We start from the raw sequence: 18,960 nt of genomic DNA on the forward strand, positions 1-18,960 counted from the left end.
AACAGAAAAGGTACAGTATGACTCACTCTACTAAAAAAGAAAAGTTGCACATGAACGAAAACTCAAATGGTAATTACTACTGGGAAACTTGTAGATAATTTTGATACCTGAGTTTCCGATATGAGAGGAGTCATAACTTTCAATCTGGTGGAGGAGAGTACGGTTTCTGTAGTGAAACAGCTAATTGTTAGCACTTGCCATTTCGCTTATATGCATTTGTAAATATCAGGAACAATTTGATGCATGTTGTGTTTTTTTACACTGTCAAAATAACTTGTAGGGCCTACAGTATTTGACCAAAATTAAATTTTTGTCAGCAGGCTAACTGATTAATATGTATATGGTTTGACTGGTGTCAAGATAAAAGTTCCTCAAGAAATATGTATGAATGAACCTGGGTCTTCCATGTTTTTGTTCTATCCAACTACAAAGCACTTGAATGTGTACTTGAACATACTCATAATTACCACTTCAGAAGTGGGAAGTAGGAAGATTGCAATAGCAAATGAAGGCTTAAGCATTTTAAATCTGCATGATCTTTCTTCTGGCTAAAAAGATTTAGGAACATTCATGGCATTGACAGAATTTGAAAAATATTGTCCAATCAAATGCTTTTTAGAACAAGAACGCACACTCCCCCTACAACTGTTCGTCTGGCTGTGTTCTAAATGGTGATTATTATACCTTCACAGGTAACACAAAACTCTGACTCACTTTTATCGCCTTTTAGCTATTTGAAGCTCTCACAGTGGAGGGTAATTGTCTTCAAAGGGATTGATTTAACTGTTGTCAGTTAGATTATTGTGAGGTTCTCAAGTCTTTGGAAAAGCTGACCGGTTTTGAGAGCACAAAGATGGCACTCTAAAGTGAGGCAAGAATAACATGGATGGAACCAAATATAGGGAAATCCATGAGAAGTCATCTAGAAATGTATTGTCTGACAGGTTAATGACCAAAGCACACCACAATAAATGCATACGGCTTGAAAAAGTTAGTGTTTAATGGCTCAAAGAAAGTTAAAGTTATTTTATAGCTCAGAGCCCAGAGTCCAATTGAAAACAGGTATTAGCAACCTGAAAATTACTCTCTAACGCCACTCTCCATTTAACTTAGCAGTTGAAACAAAGTTGCTCTGATGATTGTGCTGGGGTTCTACAGTCTGAATCTCATACCCAAGAAGACTTATGGCTGTAATTGTTGCTAAAGGACCATGAATGGGAGAAGTGACTCATTTTTCATTTAATAAATGAGAAATAAATGTTTTGCCCTTGAATAAAAATATTATTGGATTTATAAATGTGTTGAATTTGAAATGTTGAAGTTAGGTCTATCGAATGTCTAAAAAATGTTTTTAAATTGCAGGTCTAATAAGATGCTGACCTGATATGGTACATTCTTTGTCCCTATACAGAAGTGACATTTCAACTGTAAATTATAATGATAGATTGCAATTACCTTTTATTTAGTTTTGATTAGGGCTGTCAATCGATTAACATTTTTAATCGAATTAATTACATGGTGTCCCGATTAAGTAATCGTGATTAATCGCATATACAAATATTTGCTGAAAAAGCCCCTCATATAATAATTCAATACATAATGATGAAATAATTATACATAGTTATCTTTAAATATTAAAACATTATTTATATATATATATATATATATATATATATATATATATATATATATATATATATATATATATAGTTACATCAAGTGTCTGATACAAACATACAACATGCATCATGGTCATTTAGTGAAGTGTGCTTTAATGTTGTATAACTTCATGTAGTCAATCATAAGAAGAGTACATAGATGCATTTTAAACCGCCCTATTTACTCCTTGTCTTTGTGTTGTTCTTTTCCAAGTTTTCTTTTGTGTGGAGGACCCCAAGGTCTTTGGGGTCTCTGAAGGTTGCTTTGATGTAGAGAGTTTAGTGAGGAGGAACTCTCACAGTAAGACAACATCATTAGTGAAAAGCTGAGAGGATGTAAAGGAAGGAGAAAAGATGCAGGAATGGATGCTTTTTTTTTTTGGAGAATATTTTGTAGATCTGGCCATTGAGGTTTGTGTATTTTTGAAGGAACACCTTTTTGCTGAATAAATAATTTACTCACCTTCATGTTGTTCTAAACCTATATGACTTTCTTCCATGGAATACAAACAGAGATGTTAGGCAGAATGTTATCCTCAATCACCATTCTCATTCTGAGTCTATTATCACTTTAAAACAATGCTCTGCCATTAGTATGTGCTGTTTCCCTTTTTTAGGATAACAGAAAACTAACTAGCACACTTAGGACATATAGAGACCTCTGTTCTCAGTATTTCTAACAGTTGTTGTGGGCTGGACATGCACCTGTCTTGTTTGTTCCTGCCCAAGTTATAGATTATTAATGGAGAAAAAGTTCAATCTTTTTGAAGCTTTTCCTTAGTATGCAATGGTAGTCAATACATTAGGAGTTCAATAGTGTCAAACAACAAGCCTTGTTCTAAGAAAGAGAGCTATAAAAACTTTTAAAGATGTACTCTATGGGTGAATCAAATCAAGAATTCAGCATTGCCGGTCAGAGCATATAGCTCTAAGAAGCTTTCTTCATCTCTCAAGACTAAAAACCATTAAAGCGGTATGCTCGCCGTAGTCATGAATGCTAAACAATGGTCTAATTTAGGAGCGGTGTTCCATGAAGCTCTGTACAACAGTTCATAAATTACAAACATAAAAATGCCTGTCAGTCTGAATGGAGGCAAGATTGAATCTCATTCCATTACCACGACACCACATTCTGCCTGAGAGCATCGTAATAAGAATACAAAGAATCTGGACGACAATAAAATGCCTCCTTGGTTTATCTCTGACAAACAGAATGGAGACTAAACAATATAGTGTTATCAGACTAGTTAAAGCCAAAGGCAGTTCTCTGTTGTTTAAAGATAGACATTCTCAGCTGTTTGCAATGATGTACAGTTGAAGTCAGAAGTTGACATACACCTTCGCCAAATGCATTTAAACAATTTTCTTTTCACAATTCCAGACATTCAATTGTAGAAAACATTTCCTGTCTTATGTCAGTTAGGATCACTACTTTAAAAATGTGAAATGTCACAATAAAGTAGAGAGAATTATTTATTTAAGCTTTTATACCTTTCATCACATTCCCTGTGGGCCAGAAGTTTACATACACTTTGTTAGTATTTGGAAGCATTGCCTTTAAATTGTTTAACTTTGGCCCATTCCTCCAGATCGAACTGGTGTAACTGAGTCAAGTTTGTAGGCCTCCTTGCTCACACATGCTTTTTCAGTTCTATCCACACATTTTCTAATGGATTGAGGTCAGGGCTTTGTGATGTCCACTCCAATACCTTGACTTTGTTGTCCTTAAGCCATTTTGCCACAACTTTGAAGGTATATGCTTTGGGTCATTGTCCATTTGGAATACCCATTATGATTGAGCTTTAGCTTCATGGCTAATGTCTTGAGATGTTGCTTCAATATATCCACATAATTTTCCTTCCTCCTGATGCCATCTATTTTGTGTAGTGCACCAGTCCCTCCTGCACCCCCTCCTGCACCCCCCATGCTTCACGGTTGGGATGGTGTTCTTCAGCTTGTAAGCCTCACCTTTTTTCCACCAAACATAACAATGGTCATTATGGCCAAAAAGTTCAAATTTTGTTTCATCAGACCAAAGTCAATTTCTCCAAAAAGTAAGATCTTTGTCCCCGTGTGCACTTGCAAACTGTAGCTTGGCTTCTTTATTGCAGTTTTGGAGCAGTGGCTTCTTCCTTGCTGAGCAGCCTTTCAGGTGTTGGGCCTCATGTATTCAGATATAAGACAAAGGCAGGCCTAACTCAGTCGTAAAGCCTGACTGAGACCTATACACACAGTCATAAATCTTACTGATAAAAACCGTTCCAAAATCAAACAAAGGGAGTCCAATACAGACTACAAATCCCATGAAGCTTAGCTCACTTTGCACCTATGTGTGAAATTCCAAAGGATCGAACTCTCAACTCCTATTGGAAAAGGCGCACAACAGATCGCCCCTCAACCATGATGTCATCGGGAGTAGAAATACCTCTGAGATCCTTCTGGGCATTGCTTCCAGCGACTTTGTGTGCCATTCGTAGACACAGCTCATCGCTGCTCTCTAGTGTAGCCTCGTTGCACAAGGAAGTAACATACGACTTGAAACTGTGGCCATACAATCTCTTTTGTTGAGATTACTCTGTGTTCCACCGAACACACTAACGGATCCAAAGGAGACCGCAGCGCAATCCGCATCTTCATCCGTTTGCCTGCAGAACTGAAGAAAGAAGATTTCTCTTCCCTCTTCAACCAAGTCGACGTCGCTGATTTCTCCGCCAGCCTGCCGAGAATCAGCATCACCCGAGCCTCGAGGACATGAGTCGGAGTTAAAGGATGGATGAGCACACATTCTACCTGCGTCTTCACGCAATCCAAATAAGAGGATTTACATCTGGGCATAGATAGAATATTATAGTGTGTTTTTCTTGTTTATCAAGATTATTGCTTGTACAGTTTACAGCCCGCAGAGTCCGCTGATTTCTGCTAATAATACTCAAGGTATTAATGTAACATACTGTTATCACAAATTAGATTTTGCTCTGTTGTAATCCAACCAATTTGGACTGTTGTGTATTTATGCCATCGCGGATGAGACCAGCACACTGTGTTTATCCATTAAAGAACCAAAGACCACGGGACAGTTTACGAGCCATTCACCGCATCTCTGAGTGATAAACTAACAACTGCCTTCTCTCCCATGATCGCGAAACCTGCTTCGGTGCACCACTTAATTCTCTCTCTCTGTCGAACTAACCGCACACACATATGACCTCTAACAAACATTTGGCAAATGCTCAGCTTTGTCCCCAAGTTGTCATACAAGCAGAGACACGTGGTAAACGGGCAGACACCATTAACCGGCTTCTCTCCGGCCACATTCACGGCCATAATCTCTGGTCGGAAATCTTGCGTGATGCACTCATTTCACACACACACACACACACACACACACACACACACACACACACACCCACCCCTTGCTCTCATGTGTTATAGGATTATTTTGTTTACGATATCTAATCATGTCACTGTTTATTTTGTAGTAATAATATTAATTGATATTACTGCATCAATAACTTTGTTAGGCCTATATTTCAAAGAGAAGTATTTTGGTTTGTTTGCATACATCTATGTCAAAGGCTGGCAGGGTTTGGTTTTTAGTCCCTGATTCCAGGGTGGTGCCCCGGCGATATTAATCCTTAATAATATTCTATTGATTTTGATGAGTGATAATTATCTTTGATGATTTTTGAATTCAATAGGATCAATAAGCTAGTGTTAATTCTAATCAATGTTTCATTGATAATTAATGATAATTAATGATTTCCTTCCTGAGCAGTATGATGGATATGTGGTCCCATGGTGTTTATACTTGCGGTCTATTGTTTGTTCAGATGAATGTGGTACCTTCAGGCATTTGTTAATTGCTCCCAATGATGAACCAGACTTGTGGAGGTCCACAATTTTTTTTTCTTGGCTGATTTATTTTGATTTTCCCATGATGTCAAAATGAGTTTGAAAGTAGGCCTTAAAAGACACCCACAGGTTCACTTATAATTGTCTCCAATTAGCCTATCAGAAGCTAATTGGATTGCATAAAGGCTTGACATAATTTTCTGGAATTTTCCAAGCTGTTTAAAGACACAGTTAACTTAGTGTATGTAAACTTATGACCCACTGGTATTGTGATATAGTTAATGAAAAGTGAAACAATCTGTCTCTAAATTTTTTTTTGGAAAAATTACTTGTGTAATGCACAAAGTAGATTTCCTAAATTACTTACCAAAACTATAGTTTGTTTATATGAAATCTGTGGAGTTGTTAAAAAAATGAGTTTTAATGACTGTTTATGTAAACTTCTGACTTCAACTGTATGTGAAAATGCAGTCATTGAATTAATCAGATTTTCTGTTATTTGACTATTTCAGTGACATGATAAAAGAAGCTTGAGGTGTGTGGATGTAAACCTTGGCTACTGTGAAGATGAAGGTCACATGTTCTTCATTTTAAAGTCTTGTATCTCCTCAGAAATTCTCCTATTCTGAGGCTCATTTAGCCCCTCATTAGCTATGATTTCCCAAATCAACATTATTGGCTGGCTGCACAGAACGTGGATCTCAATTTAAATGCAGATTTAATATACAGTATTTACAGTGGGGTTCAAAAATTCTTCTCTTTTACATTAGATTTTTTTATAAATTGTTTTTTCATTACAAATTATTTTATCAGCATAACAATTTGAGTGAAAATTTGAATAGAATACTTCAACTATAATAAAGCTTTCAATGGCTCCACAATTTATGAAATCCTGATGATAATATTTTAGCATCATTTGATTGAAGTGATAATCAATTGATCCTTCTCCATGTTTAAATTAAAGCTTAGACTTATGAACCCCTCTGTATCTATATTTTCAGGTCTTTGCTGTGAATTTCATACCTTCTGCCTTTTTAAGATGCATGCAAATGTTTTGCCTAGACAAAAGTTTCTCAACCATTGTTTGTTATCCCCCCCACCCCATAAAACACAAAACTCGATATTTGTGTTATTTGCTTAATTTGCTAGATACAAATTCAATGCGTTGCATAATTGTAAAGTTTTGTTAATGAATGTAACACCAAACCTTGCGTTTCTTGAATTCAAAAAGATGGACGGCTATATCTGCATGGGGCCTATAAAATGAAACTAATAATAAAACTGATATTGTTCATATATTTCAAAAATAGGTGAAAAGACCAATAATATAGCATATTTTGTCCCACTGAAATGCTCATTCTACATTTCAGCATTGATTTTGAGTTGGATGCAGATGTAAATTTACTCGTATCAACATCAGTAAGGTTATCTATAACATCTATAAAAAGTAAACCAGTTACTTTTTCTTACATTCCAACAAAAATATTTTAGCCTATTTTTTAGGATTTTCACATTTCTATTTCATCTTAAAAAAGAATTGTGTTTTGCATTTGCCCTTTTGAAAGTTTTAATTTATTCATTATTTTTTTGTTTTAACCATTGTATTTGTAACAAGACCATAGTAATCAAGGACATGGAAGCATGAGTCATCATACCTTGGTTAGGTGTAACATGATTTCTATAATTTTCTATGGCATTTTTGTTTAATTATAAACAGCAGACCTACTTTAAATGCATGTAAAAACAATAAATACAAAATATATATTTAGAAGTTGTAACAAAAATGTATTATATTCCCTCACTCCCCTAATGTAGTCTATGACAAATTTAATAGTGCTGAAGTAGTGATAATATATGATAATATTTATTATCAATCTATTTCTCCATAAAGTACAGTTAGTGTTACAATAGTAAATTCAAGGATGGTGATGTAGTATTATGTGCCGAATTCAAATGGTTTCCGCTTTTCGCTACTTGATTCTCGCAGAGCTGCGTGGTAAAGAGCTGGAGACCAGTCTGCGAGTAAAAACGCACGTTCTTTGCCTCGCGTTGCTCTGTCCATTGAAACATATCGTATCCATCTACAGAGCCATACAGGTGCATTAGCTGAGGTTGTGCCACTTAGTGATGCTGCTAAACCAGATACATGCATCACTAGACTTCAAAATCAGATGAACTGTGATACAAATGCGTACCAACACGTATAATTGAGAACCAATTGATATACTTCAAGTCTAGATAAGCGTTTTTATGCAAAATGGAAGTTGATGATAGATTTGATTATTATGAGTGATAAACTGCCTCTATTTGTAACCTAATGCTCCCCTCTCTACTAATTTGCTCTCAGCCCCCCCAGCATCCTGTAAATGCTCCTCTAGTGGGCGGTACCGCCCCTGTTGAGAACCCCTGCCCTAAACCTTGAGAATTCCACACCCGATGCCACTCGCTAATGCAATATGGGCAGCATGGGCAACATTCCTGATTTCTCGAAGGCAACAGCTTGCACTTTAATTCTCCCCGGTCTGACCGAGTTCATAATCAGTGCCCAAAAAGAGAAGCAGGAAGCAGTCATTGCTCTCTCGAAACTTTTCTTCCAACAAAAATATGCAAAAAAGTGGCAGTACTTCTTCCTCCAGTCATGTTCTCTAAATTGGGTCAAGAGAGAATCAGCTTTTTATTTTGGCCCTCAAAATGCTGCAAGCCCATCAACTTAAGAAGAGCTATCACAAGTAAAGAACATACCCAGTGCATTTCACATCGCATGTCCTCTCCTCTTGGCTGCATGCATTTTGGAGTTTGTGATTTTATGCAGTTCAGTTTGGATGAATGGAAAGTTTTGCATTGTGGTAATGGCAACGATAACAAAAATGCATGCCAATTAATGTAACTAATGGCACCACATAGACATCCAAAAAAAAAAAAAAGTAAATTTAAAATAATTTTATAGATTTATAATTTTAAAGTTAGTTTTGTTGGAAATTGTGTGTTTTTTTATATATATATACTGTGGCTTGAATTTTATTAAAATCTCATAATAATACCAAGATGAAATCAGCCAGTTGAATCATCAAATTGCACTCACTGTCCATTCTTTGTTGGAAAAGATAAGACTTGGAAAAATAACAAAGTAAAACTATAAGAGCAATCTAAAAATATAGCATCCTACAGTATGTATATGTATATATATCTATATCTATCTATCTATATATATATATCTGACATTTTTGCATCAGTTCAGCTGTGTCTAATTTCTGTTTTGCGTGACAGATAGCCAGTGCATCAGAAGTGTAGTAGACCTGGGTTTTCATACTGAGTCGAAACTAGGAAGTAATCAGGTTCGCATTTTCAGTGTTAAGCATGATTCTGAGGTTCCATTTCTCCTCTAACACCCTGTTTACACCAGATATGAGCTGCATGGCACAACACAACAAAAGCAAATCACTCCCATTTTAATCAATTATGTTATCTACACTTCATAAGTACATGCTGCCAAACAGCACCGACCCACCAAGGCATGGACTCCACACAGGGTTTCCACAGTAAATGGACAGACACAGGGTTCCCAGAGTAGACCTTCTGATCGTTCAGACCAGATGGGATTACCTTGTTGCCCTCGCTCATTGATGAGCCTTGGGTGCCCAACACCCTTTCACCGGTTTGTGGTTTGTCCCTCCTCGGACCACTGTCAGTAGGTACTCACAAATGCTGTCCAGGAGCACCCCACAAGCCTTGCCATTTCAGAGATACTCTGATCCAGTCATCTGGCCATAACAATTTGGCCCTTGTTAAAGTCACTCAGGTCTTTGCTCCTGCCCATTTCTCCTGCATTCAAAACGTTGACAATGAGATTGTTCACTTATCAACTAATCTACCCAGACCTTGACAAGTGACCTTGTTAGGAGATTTACATTTACATTTATGCATTTGGCAGACACTTTTATCCAAAGTGACTTACAATGCTTTGCATAATCCCCCCGGAGCAACCTGGAGTTAAGTGCCTTGCTCAAGGACACAATGGTGGTGGTTGTGTGGTGGCAGTGGTGGCTCAGTGGTTGAGGCTCAGGGTTACTGACCAGAAGGTCGGGGGTTGAGGCTCAGGGTTACTGACCAGAAGGTCGGGGGTTCAAGCCCCAGCACCACCAAGATGCCACTGTTGGGCCCTTGAGCAAGGCCCTTAACTCCAGGTTGCTCTGGGGGGATTGTCCCTGTAATAAGTGCACTGTAAGTCGCTTTGGATAAAAGCATCTGCCAAATGCATAAATGTAAATGTAAATGGTTGTGGGGATCGAACCAGCAACCATCTGATTACCAGTTTACCAGTTATGTGGTTTAGACCACTACACCACCACCACTTGATGATCAATGTTATTTCGCTACACCTGTGAGTGATCATAATATTTTGGCACATCAGTGTAAGTGCACAGGCTGGCACAGCTCCTGTCAACAAGACAATTAACTGTTTAGAATGTTCCGTGTTGACAGCATTAAGCCGTTGCAGTGTGACACGAGATTGCATGCATCCAGTGTAGATAGGGTGAAAAATTACAAATATACTCAAATGACGGTTAGGTTTATGTGGTTTCGGGGAAGAGTAAATAAAATTAGCTTTTCTTGTTCCTGTATAATTACATTTACAGCTAAAGATAACTCGCTTAACAACTTGCTTTTGGCGCCCCTCTGTGGACATTTAACCCTGAACTGGAGTTCACATGTGCCCTTGCGTTAAAAAACTCATCCCGCTTTGCCCAATGGAGGCACTGCTCTGAATTTCGTTTAGCATAAACTGAGTTTACTTCTAGAATTGTCATGTGGCAAACAGTGGAGCTCCGACCACATGCTTTTGAGGGCACACATCAGCAGGAGCTGCCCTGTCTCTCAGACTGCTGTCCCTGAGCCCGCAGGGTAGGAAGAGTAATTGGATTTGATGAGAGGGAGGGGAGGCTATGTGCATGCTTAGACTCTCTTAGTCATACCGCACACTGCCAGTAAGTTCACCCAAGGTTAGCTTTATTGGATTGACAATTTGAGATTGTTTGTGTCCTCTGGAAGGATTAAATGAATTAGAATTATTGCTATTACATAAACGATTAGTTTACATTTTCAAATTAATGTTTATCTTTGTAATAATAAACACTGATTACTGTCAACCGATTCATACAAATGAAAGTGGTTTAAATGAATGATCTTGAGTGACTTTCCCAGCAATCTGGTTTCAATTAAAGTCATTTCCTTGCTAAAAAAAGGACCAGTTTACACCAGCATGAATTTCCATTCTGGTTCAGACTGATTAAACAGCCTAAGATGGCTTGTTGGTCTTATCTGGTTTAGCTTGTCTGCCTCCTCGACTCCCAGACTGACCAGCTGAAATGTGCCCCTAAGACTTCTAAAACCAGCCAGCCTGACTGGGTTGGGGAAATCAACTAAGACAAGCTATTTTAGGTTGATTTAAGATTATTTTTCAGCAGATTAGTCCTTGTATGGTGTTGGTCTACTCTAAATGTAGTTCCCATTCAATCCTTCCTTAAAAATATTCATTATTTTTTCATACATACTGTATTTAATTTGCTCAACATGCTGTATTTCATAACCATATGGTCTATTCCTCACATAGTGAATCATTTCTGATTCATAACTTTGAACATAATTTGTATTTTAACCATGTTTCCCAAATTTCAACAAAAACAAGAATACTATGGTCATTCTATTTAATCTCAGCTGATTGTCAAAGCACATCCTCTATAGTTTTTACTTATTTTGGGGGCCAATGTTGAGAAATGCTGTTGGACGTTACCAGGACCATTCGTCTGAAGGGGTTTGATAAAACAGCTTAAAGGAGAACCATAGAACTTCCTAACAAAATCTCTTTACAAATGGCTTTCAGAACACCACCATTTCTCTGATTACCTGCCCTGTGATGGGCTTGTTGCCTCCATTACTTAAGTCACAAAATAAACCCCTTGACACAAGACGTAAATGTCCCGCATTCTGTCTATCCAAATATTAGGCAGAAAGAAGTATACAGCTGACTGACATATATGACACTGACATGACAAAGTGAAATATGGATGCTTCTTAAGACTGATAACAATAGAGGTATAAATATTTTTTTAATACGGTATATAAGATATTTCTGTTTCAGCATTCCTCTCACAATAACTCAAGGTTTACTATCTAAAAGCCATAATTCCTGAAGTATATGGAATTGCAAAAATAATAACCATATCAAAATGAGCAATTTTTCCACACCTGTAGGGCCTACAGTATATTCTGAAACAAATGTACAAAATATGTACGATGTAATAGTGATTCAATTTTCTTTTCACTTTCTGTTATTTTAGAGGCCTTTCTGCGAGCCATGCACATTCTATACAGGGCAGTTATTTAAGCTTTTTGCAAATTCGCTTTTTAAGACTTGATATACTTAAGCAAGCATTGTCAGCACATAATGGCATTTCCTCTGAACATTTAAAACCATTGCAAAAATAAAAAGAGAAAAGTTTGTAATGTTGTACACACTAATATTCCCCTCCCCTGTTGCTGACAAAAGCTGTCAAAGGCAAAGCTACATGGTGAATTTTACAATGATTCAGTGCACAGAATCTGTGCAGATGTGTTCATTTGTGACTGTGTTACAGAATCAATTGTTGAACTTATTAAGGATTTAATTAGTGAGCTCATTTGTGACTTTTTAACCAATAATTAGCTCTCCGCAAAGCTCATTGTTAGCTTATCAGCCAAGGAGTTCTAGGGTTTGGCTGGTTACTTAGCATGGGCTAATTGGCCTCCAGATCCTGTAACTACACCATTCTAAGGGCATAATAATTCTGTTTCCAGTAATTAAAAAGTAGAAGAGTATCCTTTATTATATTTTATTAATCAATTTACCAGTGGCAATTTATTTTTGTAGAGTTCTTAAAAGTGTGAAATGGACATATCATTTTCCCTGTCAGCTGCCTTCAACGTCACAGCTTAGTATAGTCGAGACTTATGTCTCTGCAGAACAAAACCTTTTCTCAATCAGTGGGCATTTTCAAATGATTGAGATTACCTACTTTTATTGGATAGTTTAGAAATGCCCATTCTGGTTTGGAAACACCCACTGATTACTACATTGAGGTTCCTTACTTTCATTAGATAGTTTAGAAACGCCCATAACGGTTTGAAAATGCCCACAGATTGGAAAACACCCATTATTCTCCACAGAGACGTATACTTGGAGATAGTCACTAGTGAAGGTCTTGGAACAACATGACCACACGGGAAGTCGACATGTTGCTACCGAATGTTACAGTACCCTGACATTGACCCCATTCTGCAAACTTACTGACAAAGCCATCTCCCTATCAGATATTTTGCATAAATACAATAGAATGTGTTCACATTTACGATACCTGTGGCGCAACTGATAGCATGTTGTGTGAGCAGCCTCAGAGACACTGGTCCTCTGGAGACCAGGAGATAATCACTTTCACCTTATCAATAACAAGCGTGACTAAGAGGTTGCATTTTCCAGCTTCCATCAATATGATATTTTTACTTCTTTAATGGTTAGGTTCAAGATAGGGTTAAGTCGTATGGTTAATTACATAATTTACTAGGAAAAAAACAACTCGCTTTTGATGACACTGTTGACATCTCACCCGGAAACTAGAGCTCAAATGTGACCATACATTCAAAAACACTTCCATTTTTGGCCACTGGGGGCAGTGCTTCAAATTTTGGTAAGCACATCCTGATTGCAGCTGAGGACATTTTGACCTACTGTTGCCAAATTCACAGTTATATCAGTCTGTTGGAACTGTCTGTACTTAGTGCTGTAGGCCAATAATTTTTCCGTGGATCTAGAGTGATTAATGATGGTGATAAATTGCAAAACTACCTTTTACTATAAAAATAAATAGAACACAAAATGTTTAAACAATTAGTAATTAGATCAAATACACGTTTATTGAGAAATTCCTGTAATGTCTGATGAAAATACCAGTTCATGTGAAAACTTTTGCTAAAAAAATTGGACGTATGTGATTTAGGATTAAAAGTCAATAAGAATCTATAAAGTGTATATTACATTGCAGAGGAGATCATTGTTTCATGATAAGACTAATTTTTCATGAGCTCTCTGTCTAGCAGAGTAATGAAGCCATTATTGCCTGACCTTGAGGGGCCCAGTCAAGGACGGCACATTGACGAGTACTTAGCCATGCCTACAGGCAGGCCTATATTCTCTATTCTGCTGAATACACATGTAATTAGATTTTCAGTTGTCAAAGCACATATCACAAAAGTACACCCTAACCTTCTACCCCCATTTAAGTAGAACAACCACTGGCCTTACGAGTGCCTGGCCTTTCATTTTAAAGAATTAAATAAGGGAAAATGTAGAGGCTGCCGACATTCCCGTCCTTTTTGTTGGTGACTGTGGTTGCATGCACAAATTAAATCATATGTTGGAGGTTCAGTGTCACAAAATTATTTTCTGTATTATTTTAAGTTACTACCATCAGGATCATTCTAATATTCTAAAGTGGATAAAAAATCTTTTGAACAAATCAAAGTCATAGGCCTGCAAGCTTGCTGGCCAGGTGTGTTGGGATTCGCCTTTCATTTGCTGATGAACCTAGTGGCACTAGATCCATCAAACCAGCAGAAAAGAAAAAAGCACAGTCTTATCCACTTTGATCACTGGGGTCCAGATGATAGATGACTGTGAGTGTGGTGAGAGTGGCAAGACCAAAGTAATGGAATGAAAAAAGGCCTCAAGCCTCATTCTTCTCAACACTCATCAAGTTTTTAGAACCCTGAACAGTTCAATAAAACTGCATCACTACTATCCGCTAAACCAGTGTGCAGTGTTAAGCATCATAGCTTGAAACATATTCAGCCACTTTCTCCCTCATTTGGCCTGTACAGATATTTAAAACATATAATTGAATGGACCCCTTCACAGAGTTTGATTAATTGTTTCTGCTTTAATTTAGCAGGGTAAATCTAGCAAATTGTTCTGTCATAATGTACATTGTTTAATGTATATGTATATCATAGTATTGTGTGTTATATTACTCTGGCATTAATAATAATTTTTAAAAAAAATCAAGCGAAATAATGAATGACAGTTAAGTTTGGCACCTTCCTCTATTCTGACTGCCGTACTCAATCTTCCTCTGTTTTATTTTCTCTTTTGGAAAGTTGTGAAATCTTATTTTAATTTTTGTTAGAGCACAAGGGAACGCTGCAATAACATTTGCAATGGTCTCCCATTAACTCTATACACCAGAGGCACCATTTAACCTGCTATAGTTTACTTCGGCATCCCAAGCCTGGAAATGTGAAAAGGGTCCATAAAGAGATTTTAAATAGCCTGCATGTGTCATCTTTACTGTTCAGAATGAATGATGACCTTATTTATGGATTACAGCAATAATGCTGCAGAACTCTCCCAGCAGGGTGTGTCTGTGGTAGTGATGTGCCCGAAGCCAAATGACTTCAAAATGAATAATGGATTCATCCGAATAATATAAAAAAAATATTTGTTTTACTGATTATCCAAAAATCACAAGGATAAAACAACATTTTAAATAAACATATCCAAAATTACAATTAATTTATGAATCTGTGCAGCCAAAATTTCTAATGTGTAATGAATGAAAGTGAATGAAAATGCGCACATTGTGATTTTTAGATTGGACAGGCGCGGTCTCGACTCCGTTTACTGTTTCTGTTAATTGTGCATGTCTGGAGCTTGTCAAGTGTATCATTAACTAAGATACAACATAATATACACTTTCCACTTCTTGACATGTCTATGTTAATGTATCACATGATTCACATGTAATTCTCATGTATATTCATAGCCTAAACCTGAGTTCGATGTTAAATTCCTGACCTGAAGTCATTTGAAAATTGACCACATTTAGCGATTAAGTTAATTAACTGGTTGAGACTTTATGGAGCTTTTTAACTTTTTTTTATAAATAAAGGTTTAAATGCTCCATAGAGTATTAATCTTTTAGGAATATTCCTTGTTGTGTATAACGAAGAAACTGATACATGCTCAATCTTTTTTTTCTTCTTTAAACTGTGCTAAATTTGAAAATGTGAAGTGTTCTTGAAATCTGGTAAGGCGCTATAAAAATTTAACATTATTATTATTATTATTAAACTAAATAATGGTGTCCTATCATAAAAATTCCTGATAGACTTATGGGACTTTCAACTGTTTGTAGGCTATATTGATTTTATTTTTCTTTCTTTTAATGTTTGAATTTGTATTTATTATTCACTGCAAAATGTGTGCTTGACATTTTACATTTTGCTTGACACCTCTTGCCTCCAAAATAATGTTGTTATACATGGACAGACTAATGAAAATTCTGTTTCATGCAGATACTAATATCTGAAATACCAGGAGAAACCACATTATCTACATATTCCACAGTTAATGTACCCTACAAATTCTGCTTCACCTGGTAAGAAAAAAATAATCAAATAATAATTTTGTAAATAATATTTGTATGATAATAATAATTATTATTATTATTATTAGCCTATTATTATGAAAAGGCATATACAAGGCATATTTTATTACTAGAAACTATAAATGTATGAGTAACACTTAAAAATGTCTGTTTCATTTAGTTTTGATGCACTTCCAGATTAAGCCCCACCCACACCTGGTTCTATCCGAATCAGAGACAGATACAGATAATTTTGTCTTATGAACAGTTACAAATACAAATACAGATAATGGCTTCACTGCACACCCCTTGTCTGCGGTGCCAATGTTCCTTAAGGGCATAGGTGCGGGAACACATTTTTGGCAAGGGATGCTGCAGTTTTGGGCGACAATTTACACATCATACACATGCAACGAGGGCATCAGAGAACTTTGTGTCTCACGATCACTGTACACCCATTGTAAGGGGCCTCAGTTTGTTCCTGGGAGGCAGCTGATGCCCTATCCCCACCCCCTACCTAATCCTAACAGTGTGGAGCCTGTAAGGCTGAATACCCTGCAAGGACCAACCAGAGGCACCTTTGTCCTATCACGATCACAGTACACACACACACACACACACACACACACAACGCAATTGAAAGTTTTCACCAGCAATTAAGCCATTTAATAAGCCAGCCAATGCGAAAGTTACATTCTACCACGTTCAAGACTGTTGTCGTGTCAGTGTGAATGAGAAATATCCATAAAACACAATACAATTGTTTAGAAAAAATAGCTGTTAAAATGAACCCATATGCTAAAATATTAAAATATTAAGAAATGCCCTACCTGTTACTTGAAGATGCCAAATGCGATTTTGATTTTATTAACATATATAAAATACTGAAAGCTATAATTGCATTATATATACTGCATGAATACAATTAAATGTATGAAATTTCGTTGATACTGTTTTACATTTACATTTCTGCATTTGGCAGACACTTTTATCCAAAGCGACTTACAGTGCACTTATTACAGGGACAATCCCCCCGGAGCAACCTGGAGTTAAGTGCCTTGCTCAAGGACAACAGCAATTTTAAGACCAGATAAAACAACACTAGACTTTGTGTTTCACTCACTTTTATGTATACACAGGAAAATACAGGAGAGAAGAAATGCAAAAATATGCAAAGAAGGGTGAGCTAACAAGGAGGCTAAAGGCTACAAATTCTAGTGTCAGTTGCTAGTACACCTCTTGACATCAGGAGAGTGAGGTTTACACACTGCACAGCTATCTACCAGCTGGCTCCCGTTACACATACCAAAGTTCGAGTTTGAATATCTACGAATATAGCAAAAAGGCATTTGACCAATAGAGGATCTAAACGTCACTGATTTACTTCTTTGCACAATTAAAATAATACAAACTTTAGTTTTGGGTTGCAGTGTTGCAAAGTAATTTTGCATACTCAAAGCCTATTGTGACCATAACTTTAGGGATCATTCACATAGGATTTGATCTAGTCAACTTAATAAAAGTATAAAATATAAAATATATATGTCTTAATAAATATGCCTTCAATATAATATTTCATTCTTTTTAAAAAAATGTTTTTTACTTTAGTACAATGGCAATATGAAAGCCAATTATTCAATTTGGCAAACAGGTTGTCCCACTTCAATGAGTCTGGGCTACCATTTTCAGGGATGCATTGCAGGAATCATTTTTACTCCTCAAAAGAATTCATTAGAAAAGGTTGCCATCTAAGTCTATTGACGCACTAATTATATTTTACATTTCAAGTCCTTAAGCCCCCCCTGTTCTAATTTAATGAATTATTTAGGTAGCATCCGAACAGCAGTGGGGAGGAAAAGATTCCAAGAGTCACTTGTCTTTTCTCAGATGTGTTCTTCACAATCATTACAAAGTTGAACAGATCTGTTCTCAGATCTGGTTATTATTGATGTTTTTCAGACAGCGGGAAAAATGTCTGGTTTATAAAGCTTAAGTGGAATTAGCGGTCTGCCTCTGGTGAGAAAACATCACACCTGCATAGACAGAGAATAGATCAGTATATGGGATTTTAAATTAAATCTTATAACATGCTAAACCTGCCTTCAAGTTTTAAAATTTTAGATTTTATTTATTTATTTTAAAGCTTAAATAATTCCACTAAAATGTTTGAAATGAGAAATAATACTGCAGCTCATTACAATGAAACTGACTCCAGGCTGCAGATCTCATTTTTAAATTCTAAGCACTTCTTAGCTTAGCTACTTAGATCAAGGGTTAAAGTCATCATTTCAATACATTGTTACCATACTGACAATGCTTTGTTCATCATCCCAACATTGATTTTACTTGAAACATTCTATACAATGTAGGGGAGACTGGGGTTGGTCAGCACACTTTTCATATTTAGTTGAATACCTCTGATGAAACTAATGATAAGATACCCCAAGTATGTGCAAATGGAAGTTATTAGATATGAACTTATTGGTGTTGGTTGGCACAATGTTGAAACAGTATAGTTTTAAGAGAGAAGTAACTCACAGAAAAACATACATTTATTTTAAACCAGGACAACAGAACAACACATTTTTTTCTTCTATCATTAATATGAGAAATTATGTAATGAATATATACAAATGTCCAGTCTGGAATTAATATGAATAATTTGTACTTATATAAACTTATATGGTGCTTGAGGAGAGTCCCCTGTTCCCCCACCTACATTTGTTTTTTAAATAAATAAAGAGATAAAACATTTGATTCAACAAAGACACGGGTTAGCACCACCTCTATATAAAGTACCATCAAAATACAAATAAAGGGTTATAAATAAAGAAGTTGATTTATATGCAAATGATCTAAATACATCAGAATATATAGACTATATGAGGACATCACCAAGTTAAACATTTCCCCAAGCAGCTACTGTATCCTCTTACAAACCATTAGAGTGCATGAGCAATGCTGTGCAGTTTGGTTCCAGAGGGAACATTTAAAAG

The sequence above is a fragment of the Xyrauchen texanus genome, chromosome 9 (assembly GCF_025860055.1).
Source record: "Xyrauchen texanus isolate HMW12.3.18 chromosome 9, RBS_HiC_50CHRs, whole genome shotgun sequence".
Lineage (NCBI taxonomy): Eukaryota > Metazoa > Chordata > Actinopteri > Cypriniformes > Catostomidae > Xyrauchen > Xyrauchen texanus.